This window comes from Tyto alba, unplaced genomic scaffold, assembly GCF_018691265.1.
Source record: "Tyto alba isolate M040663 unplaced genomic scaffold, T.alba_DEE_v4.0 Super-Scaffold_18, whole genome shotgun sequence".
Classification (NCBI taxonomy): Eukaryota; Metazoa; Chordata; class Aves; order Strigiformes; family Tytonidae; genus Tyto; species Tyto alba.
The window spans coordinates 11530084-11544949 of record NW_024881280.1 but is presented as its reverse complement, the minus strand read 5'-3'; the positions used below and the strand labels follow the sequence as shown (position 1 = coordinate 11544949).

At 43.1% G+C, this 14866-nt stretch overlaps 1 protein-coding gene across 6 annotated transcripts in view; it reads left to right on the top strand.

Moving 5' to 3' along the window:
• Nucleotides 1-14866, top strand: part of SUSD6 (sushi domain containing 6) — a 98823-nt gene that overhangs the window by 21319 nt on the left and 62638 nt on the right. The window lies entirely within an intron of this gene.

The following is a 14866-nucleotide window of genomic DNA, read 5'->3' as shown; positions in this document are numbered from 1 at the left end:
TCTTTTAAACCTGCAGTTTGTCCACATGCCATGACTTTTCTGTAGACTAAAGGCAGAATGTGCTGCCTTCCACGTTCTCCTCCTGCGTGAGACAGTCACTTACTGTTGGCATTACTTCATGTTTCGAAAGCTAGCGTTCTAAAATGTTATTGGGGTCTGACTCCTTTGTAGCCATGCCTTAGCCTTTTTCCTGACACATCTGTTAACCTGTTTTTTGTGGTGTTCAGATACCACAAGCTGTGTTTTTTCCTTGTATTCTTCACTCCCTCACCACTCTGTTTTTGCTGTAGAAACTGTTGAACTCCTGCCTTCTGGAGTTAAGCATAAGCCACCCATACTGTCTGACTTTTTCTCTTGAACAGAAAATGGGTTTGGTTTTGTCTTGATTTTTTTTTTTTTCCATACCTCCTCCCAAATGTTACTTTTGAAAACCTTTCACAGACGGATCTTACTTGTGTATTTTATGTTTTAGTGATAAAGAAACTACCTGGATGGGTCTTTCAGAGAACTAAAGATAAAGCTGTTTTTTTGGACCCTCACCCTTTTATTCCCCTTTAGAGAATGGATGTAGATTGGGTCGAGGGGAGGAAATCCCTCTAATGCTTTCAACAAGGTTATTATCCAGTGCTCTAGGGGAGTCCTAGTGCCAACAAACTAATGTGAGCCTTTGGTCTGATCTGATGCTAATCAGAATAGGGATAACTCCTCTGACTACGCCTTCTTCCCCTCAGATCTCTCTAGCAGCCATAAGGCATTCAGCTCCTTTGCTACCACTCTTCTTGCTGTGCTGGCCTGTCGTCCTTGCTTCCAGCATCTGCTACCTTGAGTGCAAAGGCTTGAGTTTTGAGGGGTTCTCAATCTTTTGAGATCTTTTTGGGTGCTCCTGAGTGGTACTAGTACACTTCAGTTAAACACACACACACACATCTACCAAGATATCTATTTATTTTTTATATCATAGAATAAAAAAACCCACTTTTTGTTGATGCGAGATTAGACTTGAATATAGTAGTGTCTTTTGTTACATGTTGGGACATGGAACTGAAAGAATGTAAGTTGGCATGCAGCCAAAATTTAGAAGGTATTTTTCCTTCTGTCTTGTCTTTCCCCCTTCCTTGGTCAGAGCAAACAAATACTGTCTCTCAAACGCTTTTAAATACTCTTGAGTCTAACTTCTGATCACTACTCTGAATGAAGAGCTCTGTAAGTTTTCTAGGATGAATGTGTATGCAACCTATATATTTTGGTTTGTGCCAATGATCTGCTCCCAGTCTAAAGATGAACTGCACCATAGTAGAAAGAGGAGCTTGAAGCCTAGATACATAGTGAAATATGACTTTGCATGTAATATAACACAAAAAATAGTTCATTAAAACCGTGTCTCTTCACTAAATCTTATTTGTGGCTGTGGGGAAAGGGCAGGGGGTGGTGGTGAAGATACTGGTTAGATCTAATGTGAAATGATCACATCAAGCAAAGCTGTTAAAAATGTTTTGCAGATCAAGAAGGGGATGGGAGAAGTGTACAGAGTTAACTTCTATAGCCTTTCCTTGGTAGTACAAAGCTGATGAGAAGCTCATCCTTGTGCTTCTAAAAGCAGGCCTCCTAGTAGAGCCGCTTGGTTTGTGATAGTGGGTTCTCTGAGGATAGATGGTGGCAATCCTCCATGGATAATCTGTCCTGAGACTGTCTGAGCTGGCCTTCTGGTGAATTTGTAAAGGAGTTTGCTGTCTTTCACTAGGGATTGTTCTCTCTGCAGGGTGGTTTGAGATCCTCTTTGCTATCAGTACAGAATAGAGCGGTAGGAGGGATTTAGACAAGTTAAAGATCTTCCCTAGAAGACAGATTGACTGAGTGTGTCTGCACAACTAACATCTGCGTATCAGCACAACGCTGTCGTAGTGTTTCATTTTGGAGAGTGTTTTTTTCCTAATGCACAACTGGAAAAGGCCTACAGTGACAATGTAAAAATCCAATCTCTTTGCAAACTGCACAATTTTTGTCTATGTGGACATAATATCTAAATAAGCTGAGCTCAGAAAAGTGTGCAGAAAGGTATTGGGGTGGAGGGAGAAAGGCTCCATCAGAAGATGCCCATCTGAGCAGACTGATTTAAAGTCTTTTTTGCTAGTGACTGTGCACAGGTGGGGAGTGTGCATTACAGAGGTTGTCCAGTGTGGCTACTTGATGCAAACCTGTGTAGAAGCATTAGCTGTGGGAAGGGGTTTATCAGCACTTCCAAACATCAAAGGTTTTGTTTGTTGTTTGTGGGGTTTTTTGTTTGTTTGGGGTTTTTTTGTGTGTGGTTTTTTTTTTTTTCCTTTTTGTTGACAGTATCCTGAAGAGATACCGCTAACAGATGCAGTGTGACACATTTTATATGGGTAAAATTATAGGCTAGGCATAACTGCCTTTGTCTAGCACTATTAACCCAAAGGTTGTTAAATCCCAGGAAATGCTCGTTTTCGGGGTGATGATTGCTTTTAAGACCTGAAAATAAAAACTGGAAGGCATATGTGTTGTTGGCCTTATCTTTTCTTTACTCTTAATTGGCATATGCAGGGCATTTCCTGCAAATGAGTGCCTTGTGCTTAGTTATTCATGTTCTATCACTTTTTAACAGCCTGCTCATCTTTTGTGATTTGAAACAGTTATCCTGAAATGGGGAGGTGTGTGTGTGAGAGGGACCGTGGACAAGTTTCTGTACAGAACACAGGATTCCTCTCTCCCATTATTTTTATCCTGTGAAGTGAGAACAGGAGGAGGATAGCAGCAGCATTTCTGAACAGCTCCTGTACAAAGCTGTTGGCCTTGAACACTCTCTAACCTGTGCTTTAGTGTCTGTTCCCGCCTCGTCCACTTGAACCATTTGTAATGTGGAAAGCCTAAGCCCCAAGTGCTTGTAACAGTGATGTCTGCTCTGGGGTCAGCCAGTGTTCACCTTCATCCCTTTGTACATTTTGGGGTTTCTCCTTTGTGTATATTTTGACTTTGGCTTTTTTTGGTCCAGGCTAGTATTTGCTTTTCAAGTGGTGTTCTGTAGCATGAAACTTCAGGGGCATATGACATTGTTGGTATTAAATTAAGGAAACAGTACAGAATATTCAAAATTGATCTGTTTGTCTCCCCAAATATTTTCTTTCTGTTCCACTGATAGGAGGCCAGAGGGGACTTCCTCTGCCTGTTTCTTTATGTGTGAACTGAGAGTTTGGATTTAGGTTGGGTTTTTAGTGGGGTTTTTTGGTGTTTATTTTAAGGTCACTTGAAGACCAGCTTAATCTTTGTGACTCTCTGGTTTAACCTCTGGTAGAGAGGAAGGATAATGGATTCCCAGCAGCCACCATATCCTGGAGACAGTGTATTTTTCCATTTAAGCTATGACAATCGCTTCTTCTCGCCTCTTCCTCACTTCTCCCCAATGTTTTGTGGAACAGACACTTCTTAATTTTAATTTTTCATTATATTTATCTCTGATTGTGAAACTAGAGGGTTTTAATTAACATAGCATAGTCATCAACTAACACATTGCAAAACGGCTCTTTGACTTTTAATGTGACAAACAACTCGCTGTGTCTGAGGCTGGGAAGAAAGTTTTCCCCCATAGCCCTGTGCTCCCTGGCCCATTCCCCTCCTATTCTGTTACCTTAACAGCCAGTTGTGTTTATGGGTAGAGTTTAACATCTTGGGGAGTGCTTGGGTCAAACTAGATGGTGATCAGGTATCTCACCTAACCTTGGAGTGGCAGGTTGGAACCCAGCACTGCCTGCGGGTGCTATTTCCCCTCTGACTGTAATAGAGGATCAGGCTCTGACCATGTATTCCTTAAACAGGAGGCAAACTGGGTTCATGTGGAATGTATAGACTGAGGTATTCTCATTTACAAGGATGGGTCCTTCAGATGAAAATGAAGGCATGCCTGGGGGAATGGGTGTTGCCAATGTCCTTACAGTGGCTGTTCAAGGAAATCAGCAGTAAAGGTGGTCTACTGTCTGACTTGCTGAAATCCTCTCTTCTCTTTGTCTTTCCAGCAGGAGGGACTCTGCAGTTTGTGACAGAAAGCAGTATTCTCTATTTCAGCAAATTTGTTGTAAGAGTCCCAAGAAAAGGCAGCTATTTATAATGGGCATCAGAGCTATTGATATGTAACTTTTGGGGCAAGGACTCGCCTTTGTTGGTAGAGTGGCAAGTTTTACGGCAGCAAGAGCCTGGGATGGACTCATCAGTATGAAATACTCATCTGAAAAACAGCTCACAAAAGAAAATCTCCTGTTTGAGAGATATGTCAGCTGAAGACAGGCCTGTTGCAGAATAGGTTGAAATCTGTCAGTGCCTCTGTTTTTTGTTTTAAATGATTCACAGGAAACGCCTAGATTCTTAAGAACAACTTGGGTGTTGTTTTTTGTTGTTTGTTTCTTTTTTTTAAACTAAAACCAGGCTGCCCTGCAGAAAGTGTGAGGCAGCACAGGGAGGTGGGAGAGGAGGAGATGTGTGTTGTACCTGTGGGACTTTTGAAGGGGCCTGAACACTGAAGTTGGAAGGAATTGAAGCATTTGGGCCACTGAACGTTTACAGTTGGCACTAATATGCTTCTGACCTCTGGCGACATGGATGAGAAAATGGCCTTGGTTGCCCCTTGTAAGTCAATCTCTATTGCCTTGGTTGATCTGTGTACCCGTGCCTGGTCTTTTCCACCATCTCAAACGGTGTACTAGTGCGTTGGTTGGTGCTGACTAAAGAGGAGAACTTGAGTCAGAAATACTGCTGCTTACAGAATGATGCATGTGCTGCAGCCTTTCCATGTGTTGTTCCAGACAAGCCTTGCTGAATTTCAGATATGTGATTTTTATTTCTTTTTTTTTCTCTGAGGTACTTGGTGGCAAGAAAACATATTTGCTAAAGCAAGCTGATATTTTATAGTCCTCCTGCATTGTGCATTTAATTGCTGCATAACTGATGCCTGCTCTCTCAAGCGTACATTGATTTTTCTTTTTTATGCCAACTGTTGAACAGGCTCCCAGTACATAGGGGAATTTTGCACCCTCTTTCTACTTAAAAGTAGTACTTGGAGCTGTTGAGAGATCTTATTCAGCTTAGACAATGCAGTACTGTGTCTTAACAAGGGCACGTGCGTATCCTAAATTCTGTGGAGATATAGCTGAGCACTGTCTAGCTGCTCAGAGAAGTTCAAGGCAACACTTTCTTCCCTTTCAGCACTTCATGCTGGCTGCTCAATTTGTTTAATCCCCACAAGTGGTGAATTTAATAGGATGGATACAGTAAAGAGTGCAGAAGGGTTTTCTTATCTTCCAAGCCCATGAAGATCAATATTAAATGTAAAACCAGTAAATTCTATCTAGATTTTTTTTTTTTTTCCCTCTAGGATTCACGATTATCTTAGCCTTTCTTGTCTTTGGGTTCTTCTGTCTCCTTTTTGGTTATGTAGCCAAAGATAATGCGCGTGATGGTGGTACAATTTGCTGTAAGTGTAGAAGACAGACTGTTCTTCAAGTTGCAGCAAACTTTTGGAGGCAGGTGAGGTTAAGGAGGAGCCAATAAGATACTTTAAGCAGGCCTTTTGAAGCTGGCTTAACTCATTAGTTATACTGGGATGAGCCCATGAATTCAATAGAGTTATTTCACACTTGCACTGTGAGGGTGATTGCTGTTATATCCTCTGTACCTGATGTTTGAAAGACTACTGCAGAGATCCTCTCCCCTATTTGGGGAAGAGAAGGAAAGTAGTAAGAATATTACAGAGTGTGTGGAATCCCTTGGTGAACATGTCACTGTCTGCTACCCAGGAGTTGGATGCTGAGAAAAGTATTGGACTTAACACTCACTGCCTGTGAGAACAGAGACTGACAGCTCTGGAGGCTGAGGTTCTATTAGCCCCTCAGAAAAAAAACCAAACCCACAGGGGAGGTTAAGAAGGGTGATTAGCATAAGCAGCGTTAACACGAGCTTTGTATAGTGCCATGAATGTTGTATAGTTGTTGCCGCGGCTTCTCTGTGAGCTTCCTGCCTGTCAAAGCCTCTAGCATCTGCAGGAAATGGAGCTGTAAGCTAGATGAGCTTGTTTTGATCCCATGTGAATTTTTGCACATGGATACGTGTGTAATTTTTGAGGGTAGATCAGTTTTCTCACTATATATCTGTCTAATCAAGATGTAATCTACAGTGTGCTAGGTGGTGCTCTCGGGTGGGGACACAAATCACAGTTGAAGGCCAGTAAGATGTAGTAGAGGAAGGTGGGGGGAAAAAAAAGGCACATAAAAATCTAACTAATTAAAACTGAACTAGCCTGTTTCTTTTATGTGAAGCTGCTCTTAGGAAGGTGATGATCTGAGTATGTTTGGGAAGACAAACCTTGCAACAATCTGCCAGTCTCCTGTTGTCCAGGAACTAGTTCTTGGAAGATACGATGTTGCCTGGCTTCCTAGTGAGAAAGAATAGTTCTGGTTGTGAAAAGTCAGAGCAATAAAAGTTGGACCTCTGGAGGTACTATAGACCTAACCTACGCAGAGCAGGCACTCGGGTTATGTAGATGTGGATACAAGAAATGGATCTGAATGGTTTGGGCTGTATGTAGTAGGTGAGTGTCCCTCAGGAGAGCTTCCCTCAAGAGAAGTGCTGAGCTTGGTTCCCAACTAGTGAAATCACTGCTACTAGCTAGAGAACAGAAGCCTCAGAAAAGGATTGGAAAGGCTTCTCTGTTCAAGTCCACGTGTTAGGAGATACTCACCTGGCTTCTGTGGTCTGGGCTTTGAGGCCCTTTATCATTATTTCTGTCTTTGGAGAATCTAGATCCAGGAAGAAGTGGTAAGAGGTTGTAGATGTGCTTGCAAGAGAAGTTGTGTTTATTTAACATAGGGAGAAGGAAGATTTCTTGCCCTGAATTCTTGTCTTGTGTAAAGTAGAAACATCTTTGCCTGCCCAGATGTGACAGCCTTTTTCCTTCCCTTCCCATCCCCTCTCACTCTCTGATGAGAGCATGTATTCCAAGACATACAAGTCTTATATGGATGGAAATGTTTTATCTTTTCTAAGTGCGATGTTTTCAAACACCACTGCAGTCTCCCACACTGTCAGTGGTATACCCTGGGGGTATGGGTGTTATTTGCCATAGATTTTTGCCTTTAGTCTGTGTTTGGCAAAAAGTTTTAAGTAAATTCAATCCAATCTACTTTGGTATTAAAAGCTTAAACCCCATTTGTTTTCCTTGGTATTTCTGTGGAGAAGACATTGCTGGGATGGGACTTGCACTTGGATAACGTGGCTGTGTTTTGTAAGTGACCTTCCGTAGCACAGGAGGAGCATCTCTGATGTCTCCTGGAACAAGAAGAGCAAAAATAGCTAAAGCACAGAAGCAAAAACTCATTGAGTAAAAATATGTGGATTTACTTCCACAATTAATGATTGCTTCCAGTGTAATAGGGTGTAATGCGTGGCTGCTGCATGCCTTGTACTGTGGTGTGTGACTTCATTATTCTGTGGTTTTCCCAATGTGTGGCTGTAAGATTGCCATGCTTTCAGCTGCTGCTGTAGGGTTGTGCCAGCCACGCCTGGCACACGGGGAGGAGGTGACCTTGTACGTGTGCAGGACATGGGTGGCTGCAGGGAGGAGGACAGTTTATGTACTGCACTGGGCGGGGTGGCAGGCATTGGCATTACTGTAGCTGGACATAGAAGTCTTTATTCATTTAGTCATTCAGTCTCAGGTAAGTGCCAAACTTGGGAATATGGGGCTGCTACCTGGCCTGGAAAGAAAAACAAAGCCTTAATGTGGAAATGCTGTTCTTGGGTGGAAAATGTTAAGGTAGAAAGAAGCAGAGAGGGGTCTGAACAACTGCTGCTGAACCAGTGGTGACCTCTGGAGTGCCTTGCTCCTGGTGGTGGTGCAGGCTGCAGATGTGAACATTTTGCTGTAGTGGGCATTAAATAAACTGCTCAATTTATCTAGAATAAACATGCAGTGTTAGCTGTACCACAGAGGAAGATTTGTATGAATCTCTGTTGAACAAAAACCCAAGATACTGTGTTTTGGTTTGAGATACCAAATGCATAAGCTTTAGGGTGCACTTGTCTTTGTTCTGGGGGAAGGTGAATTTGGGGATCTCTTCCTGCAGTAGCACTGAGCTAGACCTTATTTCCTTTTGCGTTGAATGGAAGCACTTCCTCACCAGGCTTCATTGGGCGGGAGAGCTGAAATACTTGATGTTCAGAAAAGAAAAAAAATCCTGTTGCTCTGGGGTTTCTGAATGCCTCAGGAATAGTGGCTACTTAAAGGGAGTTGTTCATCTGGGAAATCCTACCTTTCTCTGCAAAATTTCTCTACATCTATTCATGTAAGATTATGAAAAAGTTTGAAGGGTGAAATGTTACTTTCTCCTTTCAGATCATAGTGTGCTCATTGACATAGGTATGGTCATTTTGATATCCAACAGAATAAATCCGGCCCTTCCAAGTTTGAAGGCTTGGCTTTGCTTCTGTTTTTCTGCTCGGCACTGCACCAAGTAATGTGCAACTGAGCTATCATGAGTCTAAAGTTCAGACCACAGCAGAGCAGCTTGGAGGCATTTCTAATACCTGAAGCTCCTTTTAATTTATGGAGAGAAAAAAAAATCCTTTAATTACTGGATAGTTGACAAATATGAGGATCAAAGTGAGACTTTTGAGGCAAAGGTTAACTGCTTATAAGCCAGAAGTAATCACGGGTCTCCTTGCTAATGAAGTCTAATGTTGGGACTACAGAGCTGAGAAGGTAAACTTGGGGAAAAAACCAATGTGAAAGGCTTATTTTTTGTTTGCTCTGTGAAATACCAGCCTTTCCCCCTTAGCTTCCTTGCCCTCAGCAGAGGACATGTGCAATGTGCAGAGTCATTTTGGCCACGGCCACTTCCTGCAGTCCTGTGTGCCTGCGTTCGGGTCACCCACACAATTGCTGGTATGCTCTGACCTTGCCTTCTCAGACTTCCACTGCTTTGTGCCCCAGAGTGTGAAGAGGACATCATATCCAGCTCTGGATTTGGGTAATCTAAAATGCATAGGCTGTCCCAGGTTCCACATAGGAAAAAAAATTGATTTTGTTTGTCTCCACAAAATCTGCCTTTTCTGATCACTGTTAGCCAGGGGCAGAGTTAAAGATACTAGACAAAAAAAAGTCTAGAAATGTTTGTTATGGAAGTCTGTATTTAATCTCTCCCAGTGGCCTTTGACTTGCTTAAAGCTGTGTTACAACCTTTCTGATTTCCAAGACTATTGATTGCCCCCTGTGTCTGAAAAAAATGCATTTAATTCTGTGATGCTTTTACTGGCAATAGGTCTTCCTTTTCATATAGAAGAAATGTAGACTACAGACCTTGCTAGAAATTGATTGGGAGCAATTTCTGGTGGCATGCAAAACCTTAATTAAGAGTAACATAAGCCATGTGCAGAAGCCTGGGTTGCAGAAGTCTTTAAAGTTGGAAGCCTGCATTTGGTTTTCAGCTGCTATAGGATGTTGCTGTTCCACGAGTGCACTGTTTCTGCTGCTCTCTGGTGTGAAATGTATCCTTCTATAGTAGGATCATCAGTAAATGAAATACATAGGGAGGGCAAAACATGGAAGAAAATGACACTTCATCCTACAAATTTATCATCAAAATCTGGCTTTTATAAGCATAAAAGATGAAGTGCATGGTCCTAAGATGAGACTGCTAGCCACCTCTCTCAGTGAATACTTAGTCTGGCAGATACTGCATCTATTTTTCCCCTGTCACTTTGTGGCTGTGAGGCTGTTAACCAGACAGTTGCTGTCTGTGTCTCTTCTCTGCTGCATTGCTTTTACCCTTACTGCTTGTGAGGAGGCTGGAAAAGCTTTGCAGTCTTGGCAGTGGACTTAAAGTCCGCATGAGAGCTACACACCAGGTACTGGGGAGACTGCCTTATTGTCTTCCTGTAAGCAAATGCTTGGCTCTGCTGGAGACACTTGTGGATTTCTCTGTGTGTAGGAGTGTTCATCTCTGGGTTTCTTGCCTGAATTCCCCTGCAGGGACAGGGAGTGAATACAAAGTGAGATGTGTGGGTCAGGGCAATAATATACTGGAACTCAGACTGGAGTGTTTTGAAGGAATGGAGGGGGGAGACTGGGACATGTTGTGACTTGGATGGATGTGGGAAGTAATGCTGGCACTAGTTAATCTGAGGTGTCATTTTCCATTTTATTTACTTGTGGCACTTGATTGTCAGAGTAGGCTTTTATACTGTATTCTCTTTGTGGCTTAGGCTGCTCAGCACTGCGGCAAAATCCTTCTAATCCTTTTTGCTATCTATCTCTTGCAATGAAAATTCAATTGACAGAGTGAATACTTGAATTTCAGAGAGCAAGTGTGGATTCAGGTTTGGGAAGAATGAAGAACCATCAAATATGGCAAGGCCTTGTTGAGACTGAGGGACTCTTACAATAGGTGAATTAACTTGTGTGCTATATCTTGACAGCTGTTGAGGGATTTTGCTAGTACCAGTACCAGGGGTCTTATCTCCTTGCACAAGACTTTCACAACTAAATAATACCTGTCAACAGGTGCTTAAGTAGAAAAAGACCTCACTGATCTGTTTTTTAAGAGATAATGAGGATGCATTAAGATTGTCCCTGTTGCCTTATATCTTTCCTGTGTGGCAAACCTGTATGTGGGGTAGCACTGCTGAAGTAGAAGCTTGCTCAGCTAATATGCTTGTGTTCTGCAAGATACTAGAAAGCATTGCTGCCATGTCTCTGGCCTTACATTTATTGAAGAAAAGTGTGTTCTTGGGTCCTCTGACCCGGACCAACTGTGCTGGTTGCAATTCTGAGCAGTGCTCTCAGGAACCAAAGATGGCTTCACGATAGCAGTTGATGTACTGTGCTAACCGTGCTTACTGCTGCCAAACGCCTCACAGCTCCAGAGCGTTACTGTAATCTTCTAGTGACAAAACTGGTCTTTCAGTGTTGCAGCTCTGACTGGGCTGTGGATAAACCAGGTTTGTATTAGGGCTAAGCAAAACTCCTACACGAGCGTTCTCATCGTGGCGTTTTGACATGAAAGGTGCTCAGAGCTTGACTGTCCTGGCCTGGATAGTAGCAGCACTGGTTCTCAGAAAGCCAAATCTAGACTGGTGATGATGGGGCTGGAACAGGGGAAGGGGAACAGGCATTTTCCCTCTTATCTTGGAAGAAGTGACCTATTACTTTTGCTTTTAAATATGAATGAACTCATTCTCTGTACTTCAGATACTAACCATATGGTATTCCTAGTAAAAGTAACAGATGCTCCTCTCTTGCTGTGGTTTGCTTTGTTACACAAATTATCTTTGTCTCCGTTCTATCCTGTCTGCCTTGGGCTGTAATAGTGTTGGGCTCCAGCTATCAGGATATTGCCCTGAATTTCTAAATGTGCATTTACAAATAAGGTGAGGGCTGCATGAAATGTTGCTTGTGTTGTGGATCTGATGCATGTGTGTATATAGGTGGTAACTGAACCCTGCATTCTGGGTCAGTATGCTCAGATGCGTAGTTTTTCCTTCTGTTTTGCTGTTACTTGTGGCCTCTGCACTTTGTTCTTCAACATAAAACGGAATGTTCCACCCCACCTTCTCTGTGGTAGTTTGGTTTGGTTTTGCTAGTGAATGCAATGTCTTTGCAAATCTGCATCACTTTGTATCCCAGAACAGTATTCCCAGTCTTAGTGAGAGAACAGGGATACTTTTGCACATAAGTTGTTGTTTTCTGTATTCTCCCTGCCAGTGTAGTTGTTTTATCTTATGTACTTGTGAGCTGCTGTTCCAGTTTAGTAAGGGAGAGGAGGCATATGGTGGTGGACGTAGCAGACAAATGTCTGAGTGCCAGATAGACCATGGCATCCCACAGTCTGTATGCAGGAATTGGAGGACTGTACCCACAAACACTTGTTCCGTTGTGTCTGCTTGCATGGGCTATAAAGCACTTGACACAACACTAAGAGAAACCTCAGTCCTTGCTGGTGAGAATGACTCAGCTCTTTATAAATATAATTTCATATATTCTTAGGAATCCTCATGTGGGAGGGGGGCACTTTGCTTTGCCACCAGGGATCTGTTGCCCTAAGGCAGTGTCAGAGGCTGGCTGGGCCTCCTGCGTGTACTGTGTTGCACATGCAGCTGGAACAGGCTGGGTTATGAACCGAGCCCTTCTGTGGGCTTCTTGTTTGGGCGTAGATGAAGACAAATCCTTCCCCTTTCACTGTAAATCTAGCTGTGGTCAAAATTTCTTTCTTTCCTCAGTCCAGGGACCCTGCCTGTTAGTCTTCTGTGTAAAGATAAGTGTGTGTCAATATTGATGTATTTACTAAGAAGGTTGTCAAACAAAGAAGGATGTGGTGATAGATGTTTGAGTTTTTTTAAAGACTTCTTGAGTGGGAAGGAGGATTTGCTGTTAATACCAAGGAAGCTGCCATGGTTTAACAAGAAAAACTTTTCCGTATTTCAGTGAGGTATACAGTGATGGGATTGCTTAAGGTGAAACAAATGTTAGTGTTGCATTCTCTCAAAAAGTGAAGACAGGTACCAGTTTTCTGCTTGTATAAATGACTGTGGAGCAGTTCAAAGTGTGTGTGAAAGTGTGTGTGGGGGGGTGTTTGTGGTCACTGGTTAATGCGATACTGAGAAGAGGCATTAGCATAGGTCTTGTGACCAGTCTGTTGATGTGTTGTCTCTTACTTTACTTGGAAGGCTTATGGCAGTGGCGTGGGTTGATTCCCCTTTGGGGAAAGCATGAGTCTCTAGAGGAAGGATTGTGTCTTTCTGGTGAAGAAAGCAGAGGTGGGGAGGTGATTATCTCAGGGCACGAGGGATTTGCCTTACACCATGAAGGAAACTCTGAAGAAGTTAGAGTTTCACTAAAGAAAGCCGTGGTACAGAACTGCCCTTCTGGTCTGTGACCAGAAACCACTAGTCCTTTCTGGAAGACTTGTGTCTGGGTGCTCTTGGGCTGGCTGTTTTCTGTTCGGGGTGCAAGTCACCTGTGTCTTACTGTGCTGCTTAGCATGTGAGGGCTTGTCACTGCTAGTCAGTGAGACAGGGTGCACTTCCAGGCAGCTTTAACTGCAAAATACCGTGACTTGCAGGTAGTTCCAAACTTGGTGTGGGCCACACTGTTTTAAGCATCTGCTCGTGTAGGAGACTGAAATCTAGAGGGCTGTTTGTGTGAGGGAGGGAAGGATGCATTTGAGGACATTGGGATTAATGGTAGAGTTATTAAGTTATGATAGATTGCTCTAAAATTTTAATGCTGCTCTTAGAATACAAAACCACAGGAGTGAAACACAGTGATGGCTGTGTTTGGGAGCAAGCTCCGGTTCCCTGAGAATCCCACCGGGGCCAGTTACAGGGATGCAAGGAGGCAGCAATTTCATCTTTGTCCTTAATCAGAAGACAAACAGCTGCACTGGGGGGTGGTAAAATGCAGTGAAAGGCCAGATAAATGCTATGACATCAAGAAAAGACAGAGATCTCTTCTTAATGGTCTTGCTTGTATTACAGAGGTTACCACAGTCATCGATGTGCAGCCAGAATGTACACCCTTTAAACAAACAAACAAAAAAAGGCGGTGGTGGGGGAACAGAAGCTTAAACTCTGATGGACAAGATCAATGTTGAAGATGTCTGCAGGTGTTATGTAGTGAACCTGTGTTGTCTATCCCACTGCTCTCGGTAGTTTACTCCCCGCTGTGATTGCAGCACCCATTGTCCGTGCTGCAGGCATGCTTTGGCTTAGTATCAAGCTTTGAAAGATATGTTCAGCAGCAGCTCTTGATCTCAGCCAAGGAGGGGGCGTATGCTTGTGCATAGGCTCTGCCTCTTAAGGAGGCATGGCTAAACTGGGAAACAGGTTTGGTTTTATTTTTTTTTGGTGTGTGTGTTGTTTTTTTTTTTTTTAAAAACCCAGCAAACTACAAACAAAAAAACCCACCCAAAAATAAAATTCAAAACCTCACCCCCCCACTCCCATCCCCCCCCAAAAAAACAAATCAAAACCCCCACCACAAAACCTGCACTATTTCTGAAAGGACATCTAGCATGGGAGAGGAGCCAGTTTGCTCCTTTTTCCCTGGAGCAGGAGATTCCTGTGTTCTAAGTTGTGGTTGTTTAGGGAAGCCTGATGCAGGTATCTGTAGGGTGGTGATAACCCCTTGCATGAAGGAATGTAACATCCATTACCAGTATGCAGCTCCTCTCTGCACTGAGCTCCAAAAAGTGAGAGTTCAGCTCAGCCCTTGTTGGGGCGGTGGTGTGCCTGCACAAGTCTCTCTAGATTGCTAATGCTGCAGCCACACATGTCCTTTGCAAAATGCACAAAGTAACTGCCCTCAAAACCTTATAAACTCATTCCTATATGCCCAGGGGCTCTTTTTTCAGTCATGGGAAGTCCTGGAGACATTGTTAATGAGTTCAGCTGAGGAATTATCACAAGGGACTGTGGGAGAGGGAAGGCTCACTCTTGCGTGCGAAGCGTGGAGTGTGTGCAGAGAGGGTAAAGAGGTGTGGTAGTAATCTTAAGAAGGAATGAAAGGGAAATGAAAGCAGAGGTGAGGGTGTGTTTAAGACTTGAAGACGAGGGGAAAGAGCTGGGAACTGGAGAGGGAGAAGAGCCATTGGCAAGGAAATTCTTAGTCTTTACTCCTTTCATAAATCTGGTTTTATAAATTAATAAGGATCAAGCTCATGTCAGTGACTGTAGCTACAAAAAGAAAAAGGGAGCTAAATATTTACTGACAAGAATTTGAGGGAAGCCTGTTTCCAAGCAGTCTTGCTCTTTGATTCTTGCTTCTGAGCCAAACTATTGGCATGTTCTGGGACAGAAATAGCTCGTGTAA